The 8929-nt window shown below is 33.3% G+C and overlaps 1 long non-coding RNA gene across 1 annotated transcript; it reads right to left on the bottom strand.

Annotated features, from left to right (window-relative positions):
- Positions 1–5788: 5788 nt before the first annotated feature.
- On the bottom strand, positions 5789–8929 carry LOC120089270. Its single transcript, XR_005485125.1, has 3 exons — positions 8354–8929; positions 7990–8242; positions 5789–7517 (listed from the first exon to the last, which is right to left on the bottom strand). It is a non-coding gene; the product is annotated as an uncharacterized LOC120089270 (long non-coding RNA).

Here is an 8929-nt window from a genome sequence, read left to right as displayed (position 1 = left end):
CGTAAAAGCAGAGAGAAAGTAAGTATTGACTTTTTGAGTTTAGAATGTGTAAGTGTTAGTTTATATGCACAGAGTACGCAAAATTATCGGCAGCTCCCCCCCAACCCCCCCCCCCCCACCCCATCACATCACACACACTCGTCCCTCTGCCGTCATGTCTCATATAACTCGATACACTTACACACAACTGCTCCCTACGCATTGGCAAACAGACAACCCTTTTCCTACACTAAAAAGTTCATTGGGGACTTTTATCGAACACTTGGTGGGCATTCCTTTGCCTCTCCAAAATCCACAGCCTTTAATGGGCATCCTTTCCCTCTGCCATACAGCCAATCCAAATGCTAACAATACAGTAGAAACGACCAATGAAAAAGACCGGTTTTGAAGGGATGGGATTTGGGGGATTGGAGAAAATTTTGAAGGGTTTGATTACTTGGGTAGCTGGAATTAAGAATCCTATGACATGAATTGAGTTATTAAGCACATTGGGTTTTGCTTTTTGTGTATAATCATGGCAATCATAACACATGAACCAACAATTCTAAGTTTTAATCACTCAAATAACAACCAAACTAAAAAAGTTTTACAATGACTTTCGAGAAATTTACCTGTCGAATTCCTTCTTCCTCTGAGAAACCACTTACTTTCCATCTCGACAAACCCAATTAACCCAAGCTCCAAAATGATTATTCCCAGTGAATTTTCCTGTCCAAGTCTTTTGCTTTGAGGCTTTTACTAGAGTATCGTTCGTCGGTTAAATTATGACCACCATTTGTCGCAATCATCTTCCTTCTATTTTTGTGGGCATTCTCTCTTAAAAATTAGGGGCCTTTCCCCTTTGATTATTCTATCAGTAATCATTAAATTTTAATTGATACTTGATAGATATAATTTCCATCCTTTTTGTTTATTTTATTTTAACCATTATATTTTCAAATATTATATTAGAATATTTAGGATTTACATATAAAATCATTCTAATCATCTTTGCTATAAATGGCATTGTAATCATTGTAATCATTCTAAATCTAATTGTCTTTGATTTCAGACTTTGTTTAATTTATATACATTGGATATATTTTGTTTTAAAAATTGAATACGCATGGTATTCATAACTAAATTGAATGATCGATGGAAGCATAATTTAATTATAAGTTATTTTAAGGTCGTAGGTCTAAATTTTGTTCGTATTGTAATTTTTGGTTTTATTTAATTTTCTAGATATTATTTCAACGATATTACATTACTGTACAAATAAGAATGAAATTATCTAAAATTATAACTACACTCAAGTTATTTTTAAAGATATGTGGTCAATATGAAAATCTTATTTAAAAGAGAGAAAAAATAGAAGAGTAACTCAATTGATATGAAATCATTATTATGATAAAGAAAAATCAAATTAAGTCAAATCAACGTACACTTTTAATTATTAAGAAAAAATTAAGCCCTAATGTGGCTTACAATATTTGTTTATTTAACCTGCCAGTGCCAACCTCTAGTAAAATATTAAGTGTAGAAAAAATATTGGGCAAAATATATTTTTAGCTCATGAAATTTAAAATTTGTATCAATTTATTTTCAACATTTTAAAAAAAATGTTCGATTATGATATACGAATTAACGATGTATTTTAAACTCATAACTCTCTCCCTCATTTCTTTCTTCTTCTTTAAAACTCGTATCTAAAAAGATCACCATATGTTTGTAAACATTTCTCGGAAAGATTTCTTAAAATCAAAGAGATTATTGATTGGAAAAGCAAACAAATTTACATAGTTGATCATATTTTAAACCCCTTCGTAAGTGTATTCGTGAGTTGAGATAGGTTAGATTGAGACACTTTTTAAACCTAATATAATCATTGTATTTGTAAATTTCTTCAACTCAAACATCCCTTATTAAATAATAAATCCATCCCAACTCAATCCTAAAAATTTTAGGCTGGATTAGTTCGAATCGTTCGGGTCATTATTAAAAATTTGTTTTTAAAAAGTAGCATGTTAATATGTAAAAAAATTTGGTTAAAAATCTTCGTGTATTGAAATAAAATTAACAAATGAATTTTAATTATATTATGAAAAAATTATTTTCATAATGTTAAAAAATCATTTTAAATTATTGATGGATAATAAATAGTCTAAGAAAATCATGAAAGTAAGTGAAATTAAAATAAATATTGGTGTATATAATTGTATTAGAAGTTTTTTTTTTTAAAAAAAACATACTTTTTAATATTAATAATGAATTCGGGTTAGATGAGTCGACTCAAGTTATTTTTGGTGAACTCATGAACCAACTCAAATTATAAAATTTTCATTTATTTGAACCAAATCCAACCAAAACTAATAGTCCAATCTAAATCGTATGGTTTAGAATGGATTAATCGGATTTTTCGAGTCATCGAATTTTTTAAACACCCATACGACCCCCGTGTCATATATTGCATCACCGTACCCTTTTTTTTGTTCAACATCAACTCACTAGACATAATTAGCATCAACCACACATTTTGTCTACTTATATATGTAGAGAACATAATCTAAAAACACACATGCTAAAAAACTTTATTTTAAAGTTCACGCAATATTCAAAATATACTCTTACAAACAAAAATTTACTGTAACAACAGTGATAGTGGATCAAAGATGATCCAAAAATTAGACCCAAAATGCCAAGTGACCCAAATTTTTTTTTTAAAAAAATACCAAATGACCTTCTGTTGATGTTATAGACAAGTAAACTTACGGTATTGTGCTTCATTTATTTATTTTTTCCTTTTTCTTTCTTCTTTTCTAGACCACTGATAGGTCTATTTTTATTTTTATTTTTTATAATTTTCTTTCTCACGGTGTCTTCTTCTTCTTTGGTTGGATTTTTTTTTCTTCTTCTACTTCACATCTTCTTCATCTCCCTAGTTTTCTTCTTCTCCGATTGGGTTTTTTTTGTTCCTTCTTCCACGAGTCTTCTTCTTCTCTAGCACGACCACGCCTTCTCCAGCAGACAAGAGAGATTCTCCAATAGACGAGAGCAAGAACGACCGAGAGCGAAAGGGAGAGAAGACGAAGCAAGAATGAGAGTGAGAGCGAACGAGATAACAGATCTATGTGAGGAGGAGAGCAATGATGTGGAGAGGAAAATGATGGAGCAAGAGAGGTGATGGTGCGAGAGTGCGAGAGAGAGCAAGAACGAGATATTTTTTCATGTCCACACGAGATAATTTCACCCGAATTTGATGTTAGCAAAAAATTATTTAACATTTTCTTTAAAATTTGAGTCATTTGACATTTTTTACCTAATCTTTCGAATCATTCATACAATTTTTTTTTATAAAAAAAAGTGCATGTGAATTATCAAAACTCAAACCACAAATGGGTAATTTAGCCCAAAGAAAAAATGAATTGTGTATATCTATATAAAGTAAGAAAAGAAACGCATCTCTAGAGTACGGCGGTTATTGAGAAAGAATTAGAATAGGACATAGACCAATTCATACTTATCCCCACTAATTAATATTAACGAAAAATAAATTGGGGGGGGGGGGGGGGGGGGGGGGGAAGCACGTGCAAGCTAGAAGTAGCCACGTATGTAGCACGATTAATTGGCAAGTGCATGTGCCACATCGCACGGTGAAGAAAAAGAGGAAAAAACAAAGGTTCTCCGAACCATGCAGAACTCCGGTCACAGTCCGGTGCCACGTATTTAGAAGACGGCGACGCCAACTTGGACATTTTGTCCACGTGTCAAATCCCATGGCCCCTCTCAGACACCTACCTAACTTCCCATGTGAATTTGCACTTCACGACAATCCAACCCATAGACCTCTCTGTTAATTAAGCCCCCTCACAAGTCCTAATCCCACCCCTTATTATGATTTAGACTTATTTCCAAATTATACTTTATAACATATTAATTTTATAAATTATTATACGTAACGTTATGTATGTTCCTAGACTGGGGAAGTCAAATAATCATTCGGTCATAAGGAGAGGAAAAAAAAATGATTAAATTAAAACCATAGTTTAGTTTAATATTGATGTCTATTTGAAGAGTCTATGTATGTGGGTATATATTTTGTAATAATTTCCACGATATTCCAAGGATTTGTCGACAGGTAAAGTCGTTAGCTGTTAGGAAACTAGGGAGGTAAAAGCGAGTTTGGTCTCCTCTTTTTTGGACATTTGTGTCATGTAACGTAAAATAACAAAGAGTCACACTTTTTATAAGAAGAAAAATAAATGCCATTGTTTCAAAATAGCCAGTGTTCTCCCTCTCACCCTATCAATTACTTTTTCTTTTTCTTTTTTTCTAAAAAAAATTACTTTTTAGAATATTACATCTACCATAAAAGAATTATTAAAATATTCATCGATATATCAATAAAATATAAAAAGCTATCATCATTTCACATCCCCAATATAAATATAAGTACTAATAATACAATTTATGCCTTACTTAAGAGAGTAAAGAAAAACTCAATTATTAATTTTATAAATCATCAAAGTATATATCGTCGACCAAGAAGTCTAAAGTTTAAATCTCCTAGCTCGTATATTGTTTATATATTTTGTTAAACTGTAAATCTAGTTCATGAATTTTATGTTCATGTCTAATAAGCTCCTTAACTTTCAGTTTTGTGTCTAATAGGTCATTGACATATTTAAGATTTTGAATAATCATATATTAGATATTATTTTAATTTTACGTCTTAAAAAAATCTTAAACTTCAAATTTTGTATTTAATAGATCCATGAATTTAAAAAATATATAGAATAGATAAATAACCTATCTGACACAAAATTTAAAATTGAAACATATATTGGATGCAAAATTAAAAGTTTATTGACTCATTAAACATTTTATAAAGTTAAATAAACTATAGAATACAAAACTAAAAGTTTATCCTATTAAATGCTTTTGAAAGTTTAGAATCCGTCTGGTAACTATTTAGTTTTAAATTTTTTAAAATTAAGCTTATAAACACTCATTTTACCTCTAAATTTCTTGTTTTTTTATATTATTTACCAATGTTTTAAAAAACTAAGCCAAAACTTGAAAACTAAAAAAAATAGATTTTAAAAACTTGTTTTTGGTTTTGGAATTTGACTAAGAATTTAAATCTTATACTTAAGAAAAATGCAAATGATTATAAGAAAATGAAAAAAATAGACTTAATTAAAAACCAAAAACTAAAAATTATCAAATGAGATCTTAGTTATCGAATCCACACCATCTTTAAAATTTAAAGACAACTTATAATTGAACTTAAAAAAGAACCCTTTTTTTCTAAAAGAAAGAAAAGTTGTAATATTCCAATTTTCTACAGATTACTTGGATCCATAATGTGAGACCACAGAAATGGATGAATGACAAGATGGGCTTTGATGGGCCCATTTCCCACCCCTTTGTACACGTAAAAATGTTACAGTTAATAGAGATAAAAGAGAGAGCCGGCGGGGGGAAATTAAAATTTAAAAGGAGATAATTTGGGATTTTTAAACTTTATTAGAGTCTAAGCTTAGTATTTGTGTATTGTAGTAGTGAGGGGAGTTTTATATAAGGGAAATCTAACCGGTCTTTACTGCTTGACCTTCATGTGAGAGAAAGAGAGAGAGGGAATTCCCTTTCTTTGTTTCCATTTTTGAGCAAAGAGAGAGAAGTATTCACAGAGAGATGAAGTGGTTTATAATGGAATTCAATACCCCCCCTGCCTCTCGGGCGTAGAATTTGGAATTTCATTTCTTTCTATACATGACCCTCTCCTTTTCTCTGGAACTTTGTAAAAAAAAAAAAAAAAAAAAAAAAAAAAAAAAAAAAAAAAAAAAATTAAAAAAGGAACATTTCTCTCTCTCTCTCTAGCTTATAACCTGTCCTATCATTCTCATCAATTTATAAATGTCTCAGGGTCCAACTTTCTTTCTTAAACTCCCCTATACTTTTCTCCATATTGGCCAAGAAGTGGAAACCATGGAGGATTTGGGCTGTTTATGGAGATTTCAGGAGGTGGGTCTCTCTTTTTCTTTCTCTTTTCATGTTCCAAGAGTTGGTTCAGTTCATTTATTCTTCTGGGTCTTCTCAATTTTGGGTGTTTGAACTAATGATTGTTTGTTTGGTCTTCCCCTGATCTCGTTCACTCTGTTTTTCTTTAAGAGTTCAAATTTTTTTAATGGAAAATGATAACTTAAGTTCACTGAAGTTGGGTGTTGTAATGATTTCCTATATCAGAAGACATGTTCCAGCTAGATCTTGTTTTCTTTGTTCTTAGGTGGGGGGAATGAACTGCAAATTCTCTATTTGTTTTGTTCCAAGTAGCAGAAGCAGGGAAGGGAAGTAACAGTGTTTGTGCTGTTCACGACGTGTGTGCTGACTTTTTTGATCTGAGCATGTTTGGTTGCAAATAGAAAAGAATATGTCGGTATTGATGAGAATTATTCTATATGTTATTCCATGACATTGATTAATAGTAACTAATTTGCAGCATTATTTGACACTGGACTTTGGATTTCCAAGTGCCTTCTTGGCATTCCCCAATACTTTATAATTATCTTCTCACTTTTTCTCTCTCTTTAAAACAAATCTTTTGTTGTGATTATACTAATAAAACTAATTTCAATTGGCAGAACGTGGAGGAGTTGAAGCAGAAACTTCTACAGACTACTTTTGAACTGGAGTCACTAAAAATGGAAGCCAATGAAGAAAGTATAAAGAACAAAGAAAAAGTGAGGAGCTTACTTCTTCTCCTGCAGGCAGCATATGAAGAAAGAGATGAAGCAAGAGATCAGCTGCAGAAACTGATGAACAAGTTCATGCCAACTACTGCAACTGAATTACCAGCTCTGCTTCATTTCCAACCTGAAAGCCCTCTCAACATACCTACCAAAGCAAATTCAAGCATTACCGAATCAAGCAGTCTATATGAAACTTATAATCACCATTCTTACGGTTCTTCACCGGCAGATTCATTCTTTGATGGAGTTTCATCACCAGATTTCTCCACTGCAAACATGGCTGATTCAAGCAAGATAAGTTTTGTAAATCAGCCCTTTGTCACAGAGTATAATCCCCCTCAGCCTCCTCTGACCACAGGTCTAGACATTCCCAAAACAGAAAAGGCTGATCCATTTTATGCAGTGATTGATAATCTTGTTAAGGGAAAAACATTGCCTCGGAAAGGAAAGCTCCTGCAAGCTGTTACAGAAGCCGGTCCTTTACTTCAGACGCTTCTCGTCGCTGGGCCACTTCCCCAATGGCGTAATCCTCCGCCATTGCAAGCGTTCAAGATTCCCCCTCTTCTAGTGGATGGCTGCAACACTAAAAATATCAATCAAAACACCACTTCAAAACCTAGCAACCCTTCCCCAAAGCCACTCCATTCTCTTCTACGCACTGAAATGTCCCGTGGATCTTCTCAAATTTGTTCAGCTTCCTCCATGTTGAGTTTCACAAATGGCCCTTCTGGTTCTTGCTTCAACAGTGCCTTGCTGATGGCTCCAAATGTTAACCACCCTCAAATTCTAGCAGCCAAGAGACAGAAAATTCAATGACCCACCATTGTACAAATCAAGATCTGGAATTGGCAGTGTAAAAAATGACTTGGTAGTAGTTTTATTGACGAGATTTGAAGTTTTAATTACATCAAAATTAACTTCATCGACCCCATCATGCTAATCAATTCTCAACTTCATTTTTTCCCATATTGACAAGAAACAACAATATTTAAACAGGGTGGTTTGTTAATCTGATTGATAAGAAACTTTAACTTCTTGCATTGTTATCCAAATATTATAACTAGCTTTCAATGTCTTCTTTCGTTTTCTACTTAGATATCATCTAAATACAATTTTAATCTGCTTTTTGACGGAGAAATTCAGGTGCGAGATTCACTATTCATCTTATTTATAGACCAAAACAATAATCATCGAAACCCTTCACTAACTTTTATTATCTTCAAATGCTTTCGTCTCATCTACGAGTATATCATCTTACATGCCATCGAGTCCGCCGCCGCCATCTCCGGTGCCTGATTACTCTAGCTGGAGTCCGTGGTCAATCTCGACCATCGCCATCGTCTGCATAGTCTTTCTACTGTTGAGCAACTATAGACTTTTGAAACATCTGTTCCGTGTGTTTCATGGACTGATTTCCGGTCGACCTAGGGTCCAATTTGAGGAAAACCCTAATGGTCCTTCTCTGCAAGTCCATGGACATGGATTGGAGGCCTCCATGATTCGTTTGCTACCTATATCACAGTTCAAAAAGAATGAAGAATCCGAATCAACGGCAAGCTTCAATACGGAATGCGCTGTTTGTTTGGGTGAATTCGAAGAAGGGGAATTGATTAAACACTTACCGAATTGCAATCATTCGTTTCATAGTTGTTGCATCGACGCCTGGTTTCGTGATCATTCGAGTTGCCCTCTCTGCAGATTGCAAGTCTTGAGTTTCTCCACTCGCGATTCTTCTTCGGCAATGATGGAGACGCTTAGAGGAGAAAACGCCCTACGAGAAAGAGTAGCGCATTATGAAACGATTCGTGCTCAAATTCTGCAGCAGCCGGAATTGAGAAGAGATGCATCGGTTCAAGGATCAGATCAACGAAATCGATGAACAAATCAATCGACGGAAGCAACATTCGTGATGAAGCCGGCGATTTTTTTTTTCTCCAAGTATTTCATCTAGTAATTCTTTTTTCCCCCTTTTGAATAACACCAATTAATTCCAATTTATCCAATGAAATTAAGTAAATGCATTAGTGAAATGTATAAATTTCCATTTTTATTTATTAACACAAAATTTCTCCGTTTTTCTCCAAAATGAGTTCAAATGCATGTTGGATCTTGATTAAATTAAAAGTTTGTAAACCCTTAATGTAAGGAGGTTGATGTGTGGAGTTTTGGTATCGTCCTTCTACATGATTCGACCGTAT

This window comes from Benincasa hispida, chromosome 10 (genome assembly GCF_009727055.1).
Source record: "Benincasa hispida cultivar B227 chromosome 10, ASM972705v1, whole genome shotgun sequence".
NCBI classification, from domain to species: Eukaryota; Viridiplantae; Streptophyta; class Magnoliopsida; order Cucurbitales; family Cucurbitaceae; genus Benincasa; species Benincasa hispida.
Note: the sequence above shows the minus strand (reverse complement) of the source record. Positions and strands in the feature narration are given on the sequence as shown.